Genomic DNA, 22,538 nt, shown 5'->3' with positions numbered 1-22,538 from the left:
ATGTTCCGAGGAGGTTAGAAAGGTTAGAAACGGTTTAGCAGGTTCTCGTACGTAGTACGCGGCACTTCTCTTCGCACAACCCACAGCCTGCACAGCCATAAAAATTCATTCTTACGTATTTTTCGACCCTTTATGCATTGTGCTTTATGCACAATGCAAGATCCTTGGAACGAGGAGTGGGGATGAAAATAAAGGATTCTGATTGGCTTATTTCTTTATGCATTATGCGTTATGCGTTATGGAAAAGTGTGTGCTCCCCGCTTTATTGTTCATGTCGCACTTCTGTGCGCCGTCCACCATCTTGCGTCCTGGCGGCGCCAAGATGCGCATGTTAATATACAGGGTGTTCTAAAAAAAGGGGGGCCAAAATTTAGGGAGATATTCCTCACACCTAAAGGATGAAAAAATGTTATATGAACATGGGTGCGGAAACGCTTTATTCAGGAGTTGTGTTGAACATACTGTTGACTTACACAATTACTTACACAAGAAACAATTTAAGATTAATCATTGTGGACGACAATCGTTTAATCAGTAGGTTTATTTACATTTGTTTTTAGTTGTTAATCTTAAATTGTTTCTTGTGTAAGTAATTGTGTAAGTCAACAGTATGTTCAACACAACTCCTGAATAAAGCGTTTCCGCACCCATGTTCATATAACATTTTTTCATTCTTTAGGTGTGAGGAATATCTCCCTAAATTTTGGCTCCCCTTTTTTAGAACACCCTGTATGTACGCTCCATGCGCACGATTGTAGTTTTGTCATCTCGCCGAAGGACGACCCATGGCTGCTGCGGCCCTATCCTTGGCACCTTTGAGAAGATGACGGCTGGGACCGGCAATGGCGGTGGCTCCGTGAAGTCGTCCGATGGCCTGCGCACTGCGGGCGGCTTCAAGGTTAGGTGCCACATAATCCGTAGGGGGTTAAAAGGTGATTAAATGTGCAAATATCTATTTTTAGACTATTTTACGTTTTCCCCCTTGGAGGTCCAACGGGTGAGAGTTAACAAGGGAGAGTACCACCACTCAACTCCTCTTGTCAAGCGGTACAGCATAGGGTATCACCCCCCCTTTCGAGGGGGGGGGGGGTGCGTAACCCTAACCGGATGTATTTACTCTCACTTTATTACAAGAGGTTTAAATAGTAACTTAAGTCAACACGCGTTAAGTAGGATGCGCGGTTACTCTCAGAAACGATCTGTCTGATCGTGTCGCTATTGATATATATATTCATTTTATTAAGGCGGAAGGAGTGCGATGATCCTGACCGGAGCACGTACGCTGCTTTGTATCTGTTCCGCGCGACTCCGCCGCTGTCTCAGCATTCTGGGAACAGAACTGTGACTCGCTTCTTTTCGTCACGTTCTTTTTTAATAATTTAATAATTTAATTGTCTGATTTTATATTAATATCTTTCTTTTCTACTTTGATCACGTATTGATTATTAAACGTGTTCTTATTCCCAAAAGCTGGTCGGGCTACGACATTAAATTAGCATACGACTTCTGTACAAAAGACGAGGATAGTTTAATACGAGTTCACAATGAGTAAGACGAGGATAGCCAATACGGACTTGCAACAAAAATTAAAATAAAAATGAAAACAATTAGTTGAAGACAAAACAATTATAGAAACACATTCTCTTATACTCATAGAAACTTACCACATTAAAATAACAATTACTTTATTAATATTTTTCAAGAACAATTGTTATAACAATTGAAATCATATCATCACCTATCTCAATTAATTAAACCATTAAAATCACCCTGAAAAGTCAACCACTTTCATATATAAAATATTTTTGTATCTCTTAAAACAAATTAATTAACAACAAAAATTAATAACAATGTGAAAATTAAAAGGTATTAATAAAAACGATATAGTCACTTATGAGGAATAATCATTAGAGTTATTTGATGGAAAAACATTTACTACAAGATTGCCTATTTTTGCAACTTACTTTTATAAACAATTTTAAACAATTATTAACCATGTCAACAAGATTTTGCTAGGCCGTACAGTAGCGCCACACATCCACTTTCAGGAATTGGAACTACGAATCACATCCACTTTTCGATACTGTCGATGAATTTGGTTCATGTCCGTGCTATGTATACATCCACTTTTCGATATTGTCGGTATTTGGTGGTTCGTGTCCGAACTACCCAGCTGGAGGGGATATGCTCTGCACAGTGGGCAAAAAGACAGAAAAAGTGGCCATAATTCAAGATTTTGTCGGATTTTTATAAAACTTGATATATGAGGGTTTTTGAAGTCGCTAATAACGAATATGATGTCAAAATCTAAAAATTCAAAATGGCGGATCCAATATGGCAACTGAAATTCATAAAAATTGGTCAATTTCAATGAAATTGGATATATGGGGGTTTTTGACGTCGCTGATAGCGAATGTGGTGTCAAAAATTCAAAAATCAAAATGGCGGATCCAACATGGCGACTGAAACTTATAAAAATTGGTCGTTTTGCATAAAAATTAATTATCAGGGAATCTTGAGGTCGCTCATGCCGAATACAACGCCTGCAATTAGTTTAAAAGATTGTAATATCCAGTGTCTGCCACGCGGAGGTTTGTAGTGGATTTTAGACCTTTTTTCAAGGTGCTTTTTTAATGTGAGTCCCCTCGCCTCTCACAAATCGGGGTGCTTTTTTAATGTGAGTCCCCTCGCCTCTCACAAATCGGGGTGCTTTTTTTATGTGAGTCCCCTCGCCTCTCACAAATCGGGGTGCTTTTTTAATGTGAGTCCCCTCGCCTCTCACAAATCGGGGTGCTATTTTAATGTGAGTCCCCTTGCCTCTCACAAATCGGGGTGCTTTTTTAATGTGAGTCCCCTCGCCTCTCACAAATCGGGGTGCTTTTTTAATGTGAGTCCCCTCGCCTCTCACTGTATTCGGAGTGTTTTATTAACTACTCAATAATAGCAGGCAATCCATCATCACATCGTGCATCGGAATAAAGAAATTGAAGTGGGTTCTAATAAAAATTAATAATCGAGGGACATTACACGACTGACTCTGCTTCTTCGTCCGAAAGCTCTAGTTCGTCGAGACAGTCCATTGTTTCTGAAAACCCAGTTATGTCGTCTTCATTTTCATCGTCGCTGTCTGAGCTGATGCCCGATTCATTTATACTAGAGATCTCTATTTCGGGCATGGAAAGAAGATATTGTATTTCTGGAGGGAGTGGCTGTCGTTTAGTTGTGCTATTGCGTGTACTGTTTAGTCGGGAATCCAAATTTATAGAGGATATCTGAGGATCTGATGAATCCATTGCTCTGTAAAACAGATCTTCCAGGTTCGTAGTGCGACTTTGCTTTCGGCTGTGCTCTAGCCTATACTTTTTATAGTCTTTATTTCGAGCCTCTGAAGCCTCCTCTCCGAGCATTCCAACCGGCAATATGCTATTTCTTATTATCGCAGCACCATGTATTAGAATTTTGTGTAACGCAGATGGCATGCGATACCAGGAGTAGTGTCGGACGTACATCTCAGCAGTAGAACGGCAAAATGCATCAAAGCGTGATGAGTTGATGGGAAGTTGACATGACATTGCTACCAGAATCGTTTTCAAGTTTGTTAGAAATTCCACGTCAAGCCCAAGGCACTGCGCAAGCAGATTAGGATCTTTAAAAGCTCTGCGCGCCGTATTGCCGTCATTAGTAGTTCCAGAACCACCTGGCTTAGGCTTGTCCACTCTTAGCCCCATCTTTTCCCAAAGACATACTTGGATTAGTTTTTTACGATTTGCAAATGCGATTTTGTGAGCCTCGCTTCTTACTTGCCACACTTTAATATCGAGTCGATAAGAAATATGAAGAGCACATTCCAAAAGCCTAATCCATGCATGTAATGGGCTGATGCCGTATTCAAGTGACAGCGGCTTAGGTGTGAATGCGTTTGAGAGGTCGTTGAACTGTAAAGGCGTAGATTGACAAATAGGGCAAGACTGCATAGATTTGGTCCCTGTTATAGTACTCAAAACCTTACCATCTATAAGTGTCATAAGCAGCGAGAAATGCACGCGAACAGTACACTCATCCAGCAATATTTCTACACTTTGCAAGTGGTATATTTGTTCGTCAATGAGGCGCTTCTGTGATATGATGACTTCGGCCGATTCTTTTATATATTGCAGTTTAATCGGACGACAAAACCGGGGTGATTGTGAAGCTCTGTTATTCCATAACACAGAGTTATTCGCGGTTGACAGCCGCAGGGGAATAAGGGTAGTGGCGAATAAATTTTCATCGCTCACGTCAACATTTTGTTTATCGAACCTTTGTTTATAGGCAGAGTGTCCAGAACTCCCGTCAAAGCCCCAGGAGCAGATCAGCGCAGCTTCAACTTCCGCTGAATTCGTAGTTCTTGCATAATGAAGTACAACATCCGCTTGCATGTTTAAGATTCTTTAAGCAGTGTGGTTGAGCAATGCTTGCAAAGAAACCTCAGCACAAGTATCACTGATTGATACAGATTCTGCTGGAGGTCTGCATATTGTTTTGGTAGCTGCGACTTTATTGTACGAGGGAAAAACGTTAGCGTTTCTTGATATCAGCATTTTACGCATACTTATATAGTATTCCTTCGACAGATTATGATCAATCAAGTATGCCAAACCTTCCTGTGGGCTCATTTTTATAATCTGATTCTTCGCCTCTCCGATAAGTTTCCGGACTTTAGCTGCTTGTTCTGGGCCTTCCGAGATATTCTTCAGAACTGCAGTTAAGTCAATTTCGCCCGAAACCCTCGCTGCGTGACGACAAGCCCTCAATATCTTATCCGGATCATTTTGATGTTGAGCGCTGATAAAGGCAGCCTCTCGTCTCTGAGATCTTTCAGATTTTAGACTAAATGGGAGAGATGGTCGACCCAGATCTGGACATGCAGTCAAATTCGAACATTTTTTAACTTTGGCGGTATTCAAATCCAACTCTGGCAACTTAAACTCTGAATCTAGCCAGCACCCATTTAAGGACTCAAATCTATCCTTACTCCTTTTCGCTAATTCCCATTTCTTATTCCGTTTACTTTTCAGAGCGCTTAAAAATTTTTTCAATTTATTTAGCGATTCAACCTCGACGTCACCTATATTTATATTCAATTTTTCAAGAATGTAATTCACAGCCACAACTGTGTCTTTTTTGCCATCTGACAATTGTTGAACAATTTCTCGTTTAGTAAATTTGTAATTCATGGTTTCTAATTATTTATAACTCATTCAAATACTTAAATGATACTAATATGCGAATACAAGTATACCGATCAATGGTTATCAAGGATCTCAAGGGATATCAAGAGTTACAAAATTATATGCAACTTCTGGAGAAAAAGTATGTTCAAAGTTAGAGATAATATATTTGATGTATTTAACTTCGAAGGTGTTCGAACGTCGACGGACGATGATCCCGAGCGAGGCGAGTCGTAGGCATATGTACCTTCAGCGAACGCAATACACTTTATCAAAATATCTATCGGTGAAAAGTTTCATAACGCTGCGCTTTGTATAACTCCTCATGTGGTTTTTTAAATACGAGAAAGAGCAACCCGTCGCCTCCATCTAGCGGCGCGGCGCGGCGGCGCGGTGCTGCGTACTGCTCGCGGGATTCATTGTAACCAAATAATATATTATTTGGTTGAAATTACTTTATGCAAAACAACAAATTTTTATAAGTTTCAGTCGCCATGTTGCATTTATAGATTTTGACATCATATTTATTATTAACAACCTCAAAAACCCCCACATATTAAGTTTTATAAAAATCCGACAAAATTTTAAATTTTGGCCACTTTTCCTGGTCTCCTGGCCCACCGCGCCGCGCCGCGCCGCGCCGTGCTGATAGATGCCTTGCGATCCATTCAGTGACGAATTTCTTCGAAGAATATGAATTCGGGCAAAAATGGGCAGATTTTTCTTCAAGCGCACATTTTGAAGAATCCAATGACACTTTGATTTTCCTGATCGGATGAGTTGCCGCAAGTTGCCGCGATTCGGAAAAATGCAAAAAGTTTAAAAATCCGATAATATACAATTTTCATGTTTCGGAATTTTATTTCTTCTTTTCCCTGAAGTACGGGCATTTTTTTCATGAATATTCAATGTGCAAGTAGTGCAATAGAGCGAAGAAATCTTTAAAATTCGGTTTAATACATCAAAAATAATTAATTAATTCAATGAATGAAGAGTTAGTTTTTCATGCAAATTATTGAATTCAAATCGTTGTTAAATCAATGGCATCTATTTAATTGGTATGAAACTTTAAAAATAAGTACTTCAAGTTGTCTACATTAAAATAAAAAATGTGTTTAGTCTGATGTGTTTAGTCGACTTTTGGCCACTTTTTCTGTCTTTTTGCCCACTGTGCGAGCGAGCGAGGATTATAACAAAGCACGATTTGACACCGTCTCAAAATGACACGGATTTTTTGCATCATGCATATGTCACGGTTTTGAGCAAATTGTAATCCATGCTCATGAATTTTGGTCGTTGGTAAATCGGGGTTTTACTATTGGTATACATGCAATATTGTGACAGTGTCAAATCGTGCTTTGTTATAATCCTCGCCGGTGTGTTGACCTTATACGACATGCCTCTTCTTGCAAGACCTTTCATATCATTGTGTGTCGTGTCGACAAGATCGTCAAGTCTTCTCGCAGAGAGTATTCATTATGTACATGGCTCTGTATTCCACGTTTTTCAGACCGAATGGTGAGTTTCCTAAGGAATCTTTTTAATATCTCAACATTAATTGAACAAATTTACAGATATGGATCAATTGGTCTATGTTTCTGATACTTTGAATCGGTAAACTCACCATACGGTACGGAGAACGTGTAACTTAATTTCTGTAACTGCCGCTGAAGATGGCTCAAAACTGAGCCGAAACGTACGGATCGATGTAATGTATCAAAACGACGAATAAATCAGTTATTTCTGATATTACGCACTGTGATCTGCCTCTGACCCTCATAGCCTTGACTTCTCCTATTTTAATCTCGAGGGTCCTCATATTACTTTATTTATTATTTTGACTTTTCTTTCATAAAATTTTATTATGTTCTTTGAAGGAGTATAAATCCTTCTTTCGAGTACATGATAAAGACTTTTTCTAAAATTTGTACATTTTAAGACTATTATCAAGAAAATATTCTTTCTTAAAGACAACCGTTACTTACTAAAAGAAAAAAAGTAAATTGAGTAATCGCTTTTTTAAGCAGTACAATTGATATTTCCCTGTGTATGCATGTACACACGTATGTACATACGTACGCATAAAAAATTTTTCTATGTTAGAAAATTTTATTTCTATTTAAAAAAGGCGAGAAACTATCATCGCTCAGGACGGGGGCCCGGCGTTACGCGCCGCTCGTGCGTAATCATCGCCGCTTGTAGTAAACAACTGCCCGCGCGCCGACCGCGGGGCGGCCGCATCTCGCCGCGCGCTTGGATTAGGCGGTGGGCCGGGCCAATACGGCGATTTTTAATCATTAATAACTCATCAACTATCGCGAAAATTGCAAAATGGTACATGACTTTTCGACTCAGTTTGGCTCGCTCTATCTAAATATGAGAAAAGTACCAAACATTCAGTGACACCCTGTATAATTTTTCAAAAATCATCTTAAGAAACAAATTCAGTTTAAAAAGAGTAATAAAATTTGAATTGGATATATGATATAATATTTCTTAATCTCGGGTGAATGTCAGAAACCAGTGCCGGCTCATTATGAAATTTCGTGTTCGTAAATATATTTATGAAAAAAGTATATTTATAAAGTTAAAACATTCTTATCAAATCCTTACAAGGGCCTCACTAGACAAAAATAAGGAAACCTTTCTCATGGCATCCCTAATAAATAATGATCGGGACCTCATCCAGTTAGCGCATAAACGCAGTATAATAATACTTTCATTAATTATAATCTTTATATCACTTTGATTAATTATAATCTTTAATAGAAATTACGTGGATGCAGATTTATCCACAAACTATCCACATGGATGCAACGTTTTTTTTTCATCACTACATCGAAGTCTTTTATCCTCGAAATGTCAATAAAAATTCCCTGTACATATTTCTTAATAGATATATCCACAGAGAATCTACATTGATATTTCGGAGATAATAGACTTCGATGTAGTGATGAGAAAAGAACGTTGCATCCATGTGGATAGTTTGTGGATAAATCTGCATCCACGTAGTCCACGTAAATTACATGGATTCGACGTGGATGTGACGTGACTGTTTTTATCGGGACGATGCAGAAAACATGTAAGACTTGTATGTCCTGTATCATTGCGAGATTTCGCAAACGTTAAAAAGTAAAGAATGGAAACACTTAATGAAGTATAACAAAAAATATTTTCTAAGTATTAAAACTGTAAAATCCGAAGATCGTAGCAAAACGCATTTGGTAATATTTGATCGAGCTTTATTTATTTGGACTTTATGCAAAACGGGCACTACTAAAGAAATATTTACTGACGCTACGTTTAAAACTGCTTCTATTTTATTAGAAAATAAAAATAAAAATACAACTGTTAATAAAACACGACAATTTTTTACATTAATGGCTTGAAAATTTAATCATGTAAGTTATTTAAAATTTATTAATATAATATCTATTTAAAAAGTTGTAACAATGATTCTAAACATAGAAATTATTATTTCTTTTTACATATTTTTCTATTCTAGGGAATACCTTTTGCGTGGGTTATCATGGAACGAAGGAAATATACAGATTATAAACCAATATTAGAATATATATTCAATAAATTAGCACCGTCATTGCGTCCACGAACAGTAATGACCGATTTTGAATTTGCTCTTCAAAAAGCTTTTTTAACGGTCTTATCATATCCGCTGAAGTAAAAGGATGTTATTTTCATTATTCACAGGTATAAATTCTCTCTCTCTCTCTTTCTCTCTCTCTCAATCTTTATTATTGTATGCATAATATTTTAACGTATATATTAAAAATATTACCTATGCATACAATAACAAGTCATATATTAAATATTTTTAATTATTTATTTAAATCTTTATAATATTTTATAGGCGTTATGTAAAAATATTAAAAAGTTCATAGGAAAAAAGAAAGCAAATTCGAAGCAATCAGAGGAAATACTTACAAAGCTAATGGCTTTGGCGTTATTACCTGAAAAAGATATTGTGACAGCTTTTCATAATATTAAATTAGACATGTCGCTATATGAGACGTCGATCCCAACGTTATTTTCGCTATTACGACCGTTTTTGGATAAAACGAGTAGTACTAACCCGATTTTCAATGTATCGGAAGCTTAAACGAACAAATAATTTAATAGAACGATACCACAGGACATTAAATCATAAATTTACAGATAACCATGACCCATGGATGTTTATAAGTAAGTTTTGTACATTAATATAAATTGTGAGGAGTAACTATATATATGTATATATATTCATAATTATTACGTAAAATATTATTATATATACCATTTGCTTTAATTTCTTATTTACAGAAAAATTAGGAGAATTGCAGGCGACAACTCGTCGAGATCTGACGACTTTAAAGGCAGCAAGATTAAGATATAGTTGAATTATAAAAAATGGATTATAATGCTCTTGTGAACACGTGGGACAGATTAGACGATGGCCTCTCTATAGAAGATTTTTTGTCATTGACAAGTTCATTACTATCAAAATTATTAGATAATAACAAACAATTTAAATAAATAATTCGTATAAACTGTTTACTAAAATGTTTTTGCTTCAATAAATTTTTAAAATAAAATAAAGATATGCGTTCCGTATTTACTTCTGTACATTTTTTAATATTTCTTAAATATTCTATATAGGGGAGACCGAGGCTATCTGTCTAGGGGGGCTATGTGCATGTCCACAGCACAGCTATCTCAAGTTTTAAGAGACAGATGTCTCTACCATTGTAACAAAGTAATTGAAAAATTCCCTACGTAAGATATTTAAATGTTGTTTGTTTTCTTGCGATGCCTTTTGCAGACGCTATATACGTTAAATGAAATAGGTCAGTCATATTACACATCGAATTGTCCAATTAATCTTCCCAGGTTGCAACCACCATGAATCGCTTTAATTTGAGGTGCTATAAGTGGGATTTATTTTGCTTCGCAAAATTATCACGGAATAAAAAGTTATTAACAATATTATCAACAAAAAACGCGATTTTTTTAATTTTTTCTCAAATATCTCGAAAACTAAGCAAAATAGGGTAACTATATAACTATACGTACCTTTTTTGTATAGAGCGTAAAATTATCTACAATAATGATCTGAACAACATTGATCGTCAAGTAAGTCGTTTAGCTTGCACGTGCCGTCAAAGTCCGAGACTCGGATCCCAAAAACCCTCAATTTCATCGTTTTCTTGATGTTGCGCCGGTGATTTTTTTCCGTCATTTAAAATGGAATTAAAAATCACCAAAAAATCACACATCATCTGATAACTACAAAGAATACTTTTCATGGTGCAACCAATTTTTTAGACCCTTTTTCTTTAGTTTGTAGCTATGTAAGCAAAAAAATTTGATTTTTTTTGAATAGTTTTAGTTTTTCGCTGTTTTCAGGCCTTAGAATTTATTTGAGACGAATTTTATCGTATGCATCTTGTTGTGGACGAAATTTGCAACAAAAAAGGACCCTTGTTTTTTTTTCGTACGATGAACGCTGATTTTTTATTGACGCACAAAGTTATCCAATATTGCGCAGTCAGATAACGCTTAACTTTGCGCGTCAATAAAAAAATCAACGTTCGTCGTACGAAAAAAATACAAGGGTCCTTTTTTGTTGCAAATTTTGTCCACGACAAGATGCATATGATAAAATTTGTCTCAAATAAATTCTAAGGCCTGAAAATAGCGAAAAACTAAGACTAATCCAAAAAAATCAAAATTTTTTGCTTACATAGAGCTACAAACTAAAGAAAAAGGTTCTAAAAAATTGGTTGCACCATGAAAAGTTTCTTTGTAGTTCTCAGATGATGTGTGATTTTTTGATGATTTTTAATTCCATTTTAAATGACGGAAAAAAATCACCGGCGCAACATCAAGAAAACGATGAAATTGAAGGTTTTTAGGATCCGAGTCTCGGACTTTGACGGCGCGTGCAAGCTAAACGACTGACTTGACGATCAATGTTGTTCAGATCATTATTGTAGATAATTTTACGCTCTATACAAAAAAGGTACGTATAGTTAGTTACCCTATTTTGCTTAGTTTTCGAGATATTTGAGAAAAAATTTAAAAAATCGCGTTTTTTGTTGATAATATTGTTAATAACTTTTTATTCCGCGTTAATTTTGCGAAGCAAAATAAATCCCACTATAACACCTCAAATCAAAGCGATTCATGGTGGTTGCAACCTGGGAAGATTAATTGGACGTTTCGATGTCTAATATGACTGGCCTAAAAAGCGAAAAGAATTATTAACATTTTTCGACGTTCGAAAAATTTGCTGTGCGACAGTAGTTTAACTCAAATTAAAGTAAGCAATTCATAAAATTATCAATTAATATATATAATAGTTATCAGGTGTGAGAAACGTCAAATCTTAATTCCGCATTATCTAAAATTGGCAACATGTTAAAAACTGAAAAACGTGGTCGGGGCTATCTGTCCTATTTTTGATGGGGCAATGTGTCCACACTTCAATGACGAATTGTTCTTTTATAAATAGATAATGGTGCGTAACTACAAAAGAAAGACTTTCCTTAAGACGGATAAGGTAGACATATCCAATAAAATTATATTTAGAGCGATTAAAAGAATAAAAATTGAGCGAGAATCTTTTCAACAGCGTTAGACTTTGGAATAAATGTTCAGGCTCTCACTCGCTACTGTAAAAAAGTGACCTATGAGCAACTACTTGATTCTGCGATTCAAGAATTGTCACCAAATTTTTATTATAAAAATACACGTCAAGTTGAATATATGAGTTTGTCTTAAAGTATTGAGTATTTTCTATTTCAAACGCTGCCGAAGATAAAGTAAAGGCTCCAAATAAAAAAAAAGATTAAAGAATTAAGGGGACAAAAGAAACTCATCACATTGATTTTGCAACGGACTCAAAATCAGTTTGATGCCACCGTATATAAAGAAAAGTCAGCTCTATGCAGGAAACTTGTCAAAAAATCTACACAAAGTGCCTGCTACTTCTCTGACTCCAACGAGTAGGCAGTTTTTTCAGTATTATATATTAATAATAAATAATATTATAAATAAGTATAAAAATTAACAATAATCAAACAAAGGGCTTGCGAACCAGCAGGATGTTTATGCTATCGTGTATATATATTTCGAAAAATGACACAAACGTTTCGGCCATAACTGTGGCCTTCTTCAGTGTAATAAATAGTCGTTAAAATTTAAAACCTACCCCCTTACAGTAATAAAAACGCCATTCGCTTACAAAATCAGATTATATATCCCCTTACAATAATTCAAACGCCATTCGCTTACATTGTCATTACAATTGTCGTCTCACGTCCGATAACGGCTCGTCGACGTAACATCGTGTCTGGTTATTAATACGAGCCTTCCCTGAGTCGATCGAGAAAAAATCCGTCTCTAATTTGTCCACACATTGCATTGGTAAGGAGGGACTGAGGTTGAAAATCCTTATCCTTAGAAGTGAAATATCTAATTTGTAGTTGAATTCAACGTATACACTCAATTCTTAAGTACCTTCAACCGTAGAAACGCTCCTCGAGAGACCCATGTTCGGCTGTGTTCGGTCAGATGTCAAATGCGAGAGTCAGAGCATTATCGAGAGGAACGTGTGGAGGGGACTGCGTATATGGTAGGGGAACGAAACCTTGGTGGGAATCAGCACGGCGGGAGAGCGTTAAGGATCGGGAGATACGCCTCTGGCAATAATTCCGTGTCACTATGTTTATTAAGACCCTCACTCTGTCTTTTAATATGCAGCATTTCAGAGATAAGACGTTTATTATATATAGGTTCATTATCTAAGATTTTTACTCCTTCCCAATCTAATCTGTGATCCGTTTTGAGGCGATGTTCGGTAATGACTGAAGGAGATCCGCTTCTCTTCATAATGTCGGATTTATGCTCTTTAATCCTGGTTTTAAGCTGTCTTTTCGATTGCCCTACATAAGTGGCCTCACAATCAACACAACTTATCTTATACACTATTCCACAGTGTGCCGATTTTTCTAATATATCCTTACCCGTCGTGATAAACTTGTTCAACTTGAACGGAATCGTGAAAGCCGGGCGGAAATTAATTTTTTTGGCTAACGTTGTAAAGCCATCCGAAATAGATTTTATATACGGAATAGTAAAATTAGAAGTCTTAACAGATTGACTGTTAGGTTGTGTATTGTGATCAAGGAATTTAATCCTTCTTCTGATCGTAGAAAAAATGAAGCCAAGCGGATATCCATTATTAAGTAATATGTTAATCGTATCTTCTAAATTTTTCTTATGAAACTGTGGGTGGGACAGAGAGATGATCTTATCTGTGAGACCGTATATTACGCCTCTTTTGTGACAAAGGGGATGGTTCGAATTGAAATTTAAATATCTGCCAGAGTAAGTAGGTTTGTGGAAATGGTCGAAAATAATCCTCTCATCCTCTATTACAATGGTGACATCCAAAAAATTAAGTCTGCCCTCCCGTCCGATTTCACACGTAAATTGCAACCGTTCATGCAAGGAATTAAAGATCTCCAATGTATTCTCGATCTCATTACATGGGGCATTCATTGCAATGTCATCAACATATCGAAAATAAAATTGTGGAACATAATTGAGTTGTGAGATTGCAACCTGCTCTAGGTCACACATGACCATGTCCGCCGCTATCGGTGATAGGGGAGAGCCCATTGGACTGCCAAAAATTTGTTTGTAGAATTTGTTGTTAAACGAAAAATATGTCGAGTTAAGAATCAGTCGGATTGCAATTATGAATTCATCAAACGGAATGTCTGTGAGTTTCGAAATCTCACTCCACCTTTTAGTAACACTGTCTACCACCAAGTCTGTTGGAACATTGGTAAACAGTGAAACGACATCCAATGATATTAATGTACAATTAGAGTCGAACGGCTTACCATTTAATTTGTTAATCAAATGGTAGCTATTTTTAATATGGCTAGGAGATTCCGAAACACCTTTAGACAAAATTTCATGTAAACAGCAGGCAAGCATATACAAAGGGCTGTTAATAGATGACACGATTATTCTGAGAGGATTGCCAGGCTTGTGTATTTTAGGCAATCCATAAGCTCTTGGTAGGATGCCGTCCGTACAATTAAGTTTTTTGTACATGGAGTGATCAATATATCCCTTATTCTTCCATCTTGTTATTAGAGAGCGTAACTCACTCGAAAGTTTTTTTACCGGATCTTTTTTAATTACTTCGTAGAAGGAAGTATCCGAGAGTGATAACTCCATGTTCCTTACGTATTCGACCTTGTCCAAAGCCACCGTGACACTGCCTTTATCAGCTCTTGTAAATAGAATTTCTGGATGTTCCTTAATAAACTTTTTAGTGGAATTAATCCATCCCAAAATCAATTTGTCGTTCTTAGTAACCATAAGTTTTTTGTTAGAGATTTTATTAAGTAAAGATACCGATTCGTTTCTGACCGCCCCTCGAATGGATTCTTGGCATTTGTTAATGTTACCCTCTATGTGCAATAGACTCAGTAATCAGTTTAGGCATTTCAAATTCATTAATCGGAACCCCGAACCGTTCACCCAATTGTAACAGGTAGACAATTTCATCCGGGATTGTGTATGTGCTTAGATTGCGAAACCAACCATGCTGAGGAGAATCTAAAGAAGATTCTTGTTTGAAATTATTAGCCTAAAGAATAACATGACAAACATTCGGCCCCGGGTTGTTAAAAGAAATTTTTTTCCTCGGAATGTCAGAATCCACCAAGTTTGCCTCGTCAGAACAAAAATAATTAATATCACCTATCATCGATTTCTTACGTATGTGAGAGCTTTTCGTCAGCCAACTTATTTTTTTGTCAACTCTTTCCTTTCGGCTGTGCCACAGATGACTTTCGACAATTCCCTGGCGAGCAAAGAAGGCATTCCCGATCCCCGGAGGAAATACATAAAAATTAATATAGTATAAATAATGTGTTTTTTATTATGTGGACAGATAGCCCCGCATATAGGGCTATCTGTCTACGCTTGACTTGTTCACTTAAAAAATTCGCCTCTTTAAAATGTTAAACTATCAATGATTCTAATTATGTTTTTTTTTTAATAGCAAGGTTGAAAGGTTATACCATTAATATTTTAGTCAAATATCTTTATTAGTTTTTTAGTAAACTCGAAAAAAGTGTAAAGTGTGGACACATAGCCCCGGTCTCTCCTATATGATAAATAATATATAACAGCGTAAAACATATACTTTTTATGTATATGTGTATATATATATATTAGGGTGGTCCTTATTTTTCGACTTTTAAATTTATTCTGCGGCACCCCCCAGAATGTTTCCAATTCGCAGAAAAATAATCCCTGCCAAAGCTCAGCTCGATCGGATAACGGGAACCCGTGCCCCCGGATTTTTAAACATTTGAGTTCTCTTGTATTAAACTGTTTATTCCATCAACATTGGTTTTTAAGGTAGTTCGATGATGAATGGCCGAAGTCAAAACAATGTTTATAATTTTTTTATTTATATGATGATAAAAAAATAGAATAACGCATCGCAAAGCTTCGTAACGACGTAAAAAGACCATTAGTAAGTAATTTTTACGTTGTAGAATAATATTTTGCCTGAAATAGATTAAAATAAGTGTGTGTTAACGCGTCGCTTGACTAGTTTTCAACTTTAATTATTAATTTAAAAAAAACTGTACGGTGGATGGTGTTCACCTTCAATTATAGGCTTTCTCACAGTGTCCTCTTTCCATCGATATATATTGTTCGGACATTTTTGGCAAAAGATTTTTCGCAAACTCGTGTTATTCATAGGAAACTATACCTCTTTTCCTATTAGACCAATGTTAAAATCATTAAAACCACTTAATTTTGAAATTTAATATCTTGAGAACGGGACGGTAAATTATCTTTTTTCTAGGCTTAATCGATTCAGGAGAGTTCCTTCTTTCGATATAAAAAATAAAACCTATCACTTTTGGCAAAAGTTGTTTCATCATCGAACTACCTTAAAGCGTATTTTCCACAAAAATCGGCCTAAAGCACTTTTCTTTTTTTAACATGTGTGTCTTGCTTTTCTGCATCGTTTAAGACCTTATACGTCTCATTTAAACAATTAGGTAAATTGTTAATAACTACAAAATAAAAATAAATAGTTATTGCATTTATTGCTTGATCAGCTGGAAAAAATTATGTATGGGCTATAAAAGTTATAATAGTATGTTTAGAGCTAAAAGAAGAACAAAAATTAAAAGATTTCATGTCTTTATTAAAAACAATCAATTTTTTGTGGCTAACGTTACCTAATAATATTTATTGCAATAATAAGGTTTTCTTTGTCGAATCAGGGAAGCGGCGGCGATAATCTTTTACAACTCGTAATAAATACTGTTTTTGATCTTCGTTTCTAGTAATTAATTTACTGTAATCCTCCATTAACTTAACGCCTCTTTCCGCTGTATCGTTAATAACTTTTAATTTGGATACAATTTGAAAACCTTTTTTAAAAGTGTCGTTTTCTGACCAGGTTGACGGGTCAGTCTGCATAAAATCCCGACTAATATTAACCCTTAAATGCCACCCGGGGTCCAGCGGACCCCAGACCCTTAGAATGATATATTTTAAAATGTTCCCGCCAAATATGGAGCTCATATTTATTTATTTATTATTTATTATTTTTTTGATTTTGGAGCCAACATTTTAACTGTTGGCGATCTTAATTTTTTATACTATGTTGAAATTGAAATTTTAACAATCCCAGATAGCCAAATCTGTTCGAACAAATAATGCCAAATACTTGCTACAAATTTTGGTTTCAGAAATGGTACAAATTTGCATCAAAATTTGTTTTATCAAATGTTGTCGACAAACTGCTAGCAAATACGTATCAAAACATGCGTACACAATTGACGCCAAATTGATACCAAATATCGAGCAAAGCTTAGTAGTACCTGATAACAATTGGCATCAAATTGCCGCTAAAATTAGTTGACAAAACCTAACACCAAATTAATGCCAAATATTGAGCTAATTTTGGTGACAAAGCTTGAGAACAAATTGACGCCAAATACCGAGCAAAGCTTAGCAACTACCTGATAACAAATTGGCACCAAATTGCTGTTAAAGTTTGTTGACTAAACCTAACGCCAAATTGATGCCAAATATTGAGCAAATTTTGGTAACAAAACTTAAGAACAAAATTGACGCCAAATACCAAACGATGTTTAGGGCGTTTCATTCAGATGGCGCGACACATGAGTCGCCACTTTCAATGCGCCCCCACCTCCTTCCTCGCTCTTGTTCAGTGTCATGGCCGCTCTTGCTGCGTTTCTTCGGACGAGACGAGTACGTTTTCGTAACTGATTGAGCTAAGCGGCACGTATTCTGGAGACCAACCGAGCGAGATTCGACTTCCCAAGGAGAGCTTACCGCCAGGAAAAGGAGAGCTTGAGGGAGGATTGAGGCGAGGAGTCCGGTCCAGCGAGCAGGGCCCTTCCGATATTCTCATTTGGGACGCCATATTGGAAGATCGACATTGATCGTGGTAGTACAAGGGGCTCTGCAAGGTTAATTCTCGTCTTAAGATCTGGAATTGCTCTCATTCTTGTGGCTCTGGTTTATATTCTAGCCCTAGAATTGATCTCGTGGACAAAAGCAGAGGCCCCCCTCTCTTTTCTTTTCTTTTTTTTCTTTTCTTTTCTTACTTTGATTTCAATCAGTAATCCAGACTCCTTAATTCCGCCCTGTAAGATCTGGTTAATTCTCGTCTTGAGATCTTGGAATTGCTCTCATTCTTGTGGGTCTGGTTTATATTCTAGCCCTAATGTAATTTTAATATATGCATTACAATTTACACTGTCAAATAATAAATAATATCGTTTGATAATAATAACAACAGTATAGATAATAGTAACAATTTTATTACTTGACTTATTTCATTCTATTTTTGACAACTCGTATATACATTACATTAGTATTACATTAGTGGCTAAGGTCTATACTATGTCATAGTGTAGATCTTAGCTACATTTCTGGCAAGTCAGTCCAAAGTATGCGGCTTTGTTCTCTATCCTTTTTATCTGTAGCAATTTTATTTCTTTTTATTTTTTAATTATTTTTTATGTATTATCTCTTATGTATCAGGTTTCTGAAGAAGACTAAGTATATAAAGTCGAAACGTAAAACGTTAATTGTATTTAAAATTTGTTTAATTAAACGAGATTTTGTTTTTAAATTTAAATTGATGACCTTTTATAACTCGAGAAAATCAGCCAGCCTTCCATCCTATAAGTTATTTTGTACTGTTAGTTTAATTAATTTAGTTATATTTTTTTCCATTAACATTCCATTTGTTATAGTGATTGTGCAGTAGAAAATTTGAAAAAATAAATGTTTTTAAAAAGTAAAGATAGTATATATTTTGAAATCTATGTATTTTATGTAAACATAACATTTAAATTTATTTGCAGTTTATTTTAGAACATGCCAAAAAACACCGTTTCATAAGCTTTCTAAGAAAGTTAAAAGGCAGAAAGTGAATGTTGAAGTTGTAGAAGAACTCAATTCAACAGATTCTTTAATTGAATTCGATCAGTCGCATATTCAGCAAGCACATGCTTCCGTTAAAAGCCAAAGTTCCGTAATACCAGATTTTCTTCATAATCAAAAAGAATCTGAACTTTCTCATTATTCTTAACTTTTTCATCATTCTGAACTTCCTCACCATTCTGAATTTTCTAATAATTCTGATCATTTTGAGTACTCTGAACACTTTGATTTCGAAAATAACGATAATTATAGAGATATATTTAACATTAACAGACACACCGGCAACAATAACGAGGCTCATTCAGATGACAACGATGATAATTCTGAAAACTGCGAGAATAGTGATGAGAATAAAAAATATTCGAAATGTTTCGTGAAAACAAGAGTTATAAAGAAGAGTTATAAGAGTATAAAGAGTTATACTCTTATAGTCTTAAAGAAGAGTTATAAGAGTATAAAGAATATGTAATATTATGTAATAAAATGTTTCATTCTACTTGCCGTTTGAATCTGATTAAGGCAAAATTGTAATATTAGTTTGAAATAGAAACAATTTAAAACAATTTAAAATACAAGGGAAATGCTTTAGTTTTATACTATCATATTCTTGCAATATAAAATTTTTACATATTCTTTCTTTGATTAAAATATTCTCAAATAATCTTGGAACTGTTGATAAATATCGTGTATTTTTTTATCTTAAAAGTTTAAAGTTTTGTTTGAAATAGTTTAAAAGTTTTGTTTGAACGGTTTAAAAGTTTTGTTTGAACAGTTTTTTTCTGCTGTATATTAATTTCTATTACATCAAACACTACAAAATTCACTTCGTTGCTTGCACCTAAATGATGTATATTATTCTTTGTTATTTCTTTCTGACAACAGTACTGCATTATTCCATCGTAATCGACGAACTATGCACATTGTGAACATTGTTTATTTCAATTTTGCATTCTTGCAAATAATAAATCGTGTTTCAAGTTTGAACTAGTTGTTTAAATATGCACGGTAGTTATTATTGTATGATTAAAGAAAGGAAAGTTAGTAGTATTAGGCTTATAAGAATATTGTTTTAGATGCATTTTCATAGAAATTATACTCGTGTTTTCAGTAAGATTCTATAAATCCTTCTTATACCGGCCAATGCATTATCTGCGCACGGAGTATGTGTTCCAGGCATTATATAGATTCTCGAGTGTTTACAAATATTGTATGTGCTGTTGACAAAGTTAAATGTTTGCATATGTCAGTAAATTCACATTGTATAACATTTACTGTAATTAATATATAATTAATTATTTATTGCCACCGTTAGATTTTATAAATGTCTTATAATGTTTTATAAATATAAAGATTTCTTTTAACATATGTATAAATAATTTATTGTAAATCAATAAAAAATTATATGCTTTTTATAATTTAATGCTTTTAATTTCCCTAAAAAAATATATTTTAGTATTTATTAATGGCTACGTAACAAGGCTTGCTGCAATTTGGCGTCAAGCTGTGTCATCAAGATTTGCTCTGTATTTGGTGCCAATTTGCTGTTAAGTATTGTGTCTCAAATCTTGTTTGATATTGATATCAATTTGGCGTCGGGTTTTGTCAACAAACTTTGATAGCAATTTGTCAACAATTTGCTGTTAGATTGCTGGCAAGCTTTGCTCGTATTTGGTGTCAATTTGGCGTCAAGTTCTTTTGTCAAGGTTTGCTCGCAATTTGGCACAAATTTGCTGTCGAGCTTTTGTTGGCAAGCCTTGTTCACAATATGGCGCAAATTTGCCGTTGAACTTTTGCTGTCCTGTTTTGCTCGATATTTGGCGTCAATTTGGTGTCAAGTCATGTACACAAGCTTTGCTAGCAAAACACAAGCGTATTGCAGACACAGATCGCACCGAATTTGTCGACAAGTTTTGCGCGTATTTGGTGTCAAATTGGTTACAATTTGCTGACAAATTGTTTACTGGGATATAAGCATTTATTCTCTTTTCTAAGCCTTGAACAACATTGAAAATAATTTTCATAACTAAATATCAAAAAATCATAAGTAAGGAGACATTTTTCATGCTGGGGTCTTTTAGACCCCATGTGTCATTTACGAGATTCTTGAGAGGTGTGGCATTTAAGGGTTAAATCCGTCGAAAAAATCAGCTGTTTTCGTAGTTACGAATGTTCGATATCTTTTTCTAGCACTTCAGGAATATTGTGTGCTCTTATAACTACGCGCTTAAGGAGGTTCTACAGGTACTCTCTAGTCAGTCGAGAGATGAAGAGAAAATCTTCAAATTCATCAATTCTAAGTATTCATAAAATATTTCATGAATTTTGATGATGTTAGAGCTTATATCATACCCGTATTAGTCGAAGCGAGGAATAATTAAAATATCGTGTAAGTGCTCCTTTGACTCCGGCTTCTTATACATGCGAGAAAATGTGATAACGTCACGAACTTGAGTCTCGCTGTTCTGCTCATATAAGCGTGGTCCTTTTCTAGTCAGTGACTGCGTTTACTTTTATAAATTTATAATGACTCCTCCAAGCCCGACCAATTCATGGAGAAATAAGGATAGAGTCTTACGTGGTGTCAAAAGAGGAAAATTCGCTAAAAAGAAAGTTGTTCTTCGAATGGAAAATGCCCAAAAATCATTGACAGATAAAAGGTTATGTGAGGTGCAGTCGCTGGCGACGTTGTTAAATCTCCCTTGTTATTCGAAGCACGCTACGTGAACTGTGATATGGCCTGTTTCAATAGCCAATATCACAAAAATTTTACACGATAACCCTTGTTTTTCTCGATATTTCTGAAAAGCTTAGATTAAGATCTATAAGAGCTCCGTTTTTTGAATCTCTGGTAGGCCGCCTTCATATAATTAATATCTCGTTTCCTGTCTCCGGGAACCCTTTTGCCATAAGAGCTCATGTTAAAACTGTGATTTCAAAATTCATTTTGCAAATTTTTTACACGATAACCGATGCTAAAATTTTTTGAGCACTTTTCTCGCATCTCACTTTATACGTCCATAAAGTTTTTTTCCAATTTTTAGATACATCCATTATCTGTAGAACCTCCTTAACACTTTCATTTGTCGATATTTTTCTACATTGATAGCTTCAATCATCTACTTTTTCGTATCTGCGGATACTTTCTGATCAAAGAACGCAAGCGCAAAAGCTTTAGGACTTAAGTATAAATATTATTAGGTAACGTTAGCCACAAAAATTGATTGTTTTAATAAAAACATGAAATCTTTTAATTTTTATTCTTCTTTTGGCTCTAAACATACTACTATAACTTTTGTAGCCCATACATAATTTTTTCCAGCTGATCAAGCAATAAATGCAATAACTATTTATTTTTATTTTTAGTTATTACAATTTACCTAATTGTTTAAATGAGACGTATAAGGTCTCAAACGATGCAGAAAAGCAAGACACACATATTAAAAAAAGAAAAGTGCTTTAGGCCGGATTTTTGTGGAAAATACGCTTTAAAAAACCAATGTTAATGGAATAAACAGTTTAATACAAGAGAACTCAAATGTTTAAAAATCCGGGGGCACGGGTTTCCGTTATCCATCGAGCTGAGTTTTGGCAGGAATTATTTTTTTGCGAATTGAAACAGTCTAGGGGTGCCGCAAAAAAATTTAAAACAAAATTTTTTGTCGAGTAAATATATAAAAGGACCACCCTAATATATATATATATATTATATAATATATATATATATACGTATATATATATCTATATATATATCTATATATATTATATATATCTATATATTAGGGTGGTCCTTAGGTATATGTA

The 22,538-nt window shown here is 35.0% G+C and overlaps 3 long non-coding RNA genes across 3 annotated transcripts; 2 read left to right on the top strand and 1 right to left on the bottom strand.

Annotated features, from left to right (window-relative positions):
* The first annotated feature begins 8,210 nt into the window (after positions 1-8,210).
* LOC139786989 (uncharacterized) lies at positions 8,211-9,881 on the top strand. The gene is made up of 3 exons (XR_011722497.1): positions 8,211-8,918; positions 9,079-9,410; positions 9,528-9,881. It is a non-coding gene; the product is annotated as an uncharacterized lncRNA (long non-coding RNA).
* A 2,030-nt stretch (positions 9,882-11,911) lies between these two features.
* On the bottom strand, positions 11,912-13,095 carry LOC139786988 (uncharacterized). Its single transcript, XR_011722496.1, has 2 exons — positions 12,726-13,095; positions 11,912-12,664 (listed from the first exon to the last, which is right to left on the bottom strand). It is a non-coding gene; the product is annotated as an uncharacterized lncRNA (long non-coding RNA).
* Positions 13,096-17,521: 4,426 nt separating this feature from the next.
* LOC139786987 (uncharacterized) lies at positions 17,522-19,238 on the top strand. Its single transcript, XR_011722495.1, has 2 exons — positions 17,522-18,823; positions 19,011-19,238. It is a non-coding gene; the product is annotated as an uncharacterized lncRNA (long non-coding RNA).
* Positions 19,239-22,538: the final 3,300 nt, after the last annotated feature.

This window comes from Temnothorax nylanderi, unplaced genomic scaffold (genome assembly GCF_030848795.1).
Source record: "Temnothorax nylanderi isolate EJ_2023f unplaced genomic scaffold, tnyl_v1.0 TNYL_tig1227_pilon, whole genome shotgun sequence".
NCBI classification, from domain to species: domain Eukaryota; kingdom Metazoa; phylum Arthropoda; class Insecta; order Hymenoptera; family Formicidae; genus Temnothorax; species Temnothorax nylanderi.
Note: the sequence above shows the minus strand (reverse complement) of the source record. Positions and strands in the feature narration are given on the sequence as shown.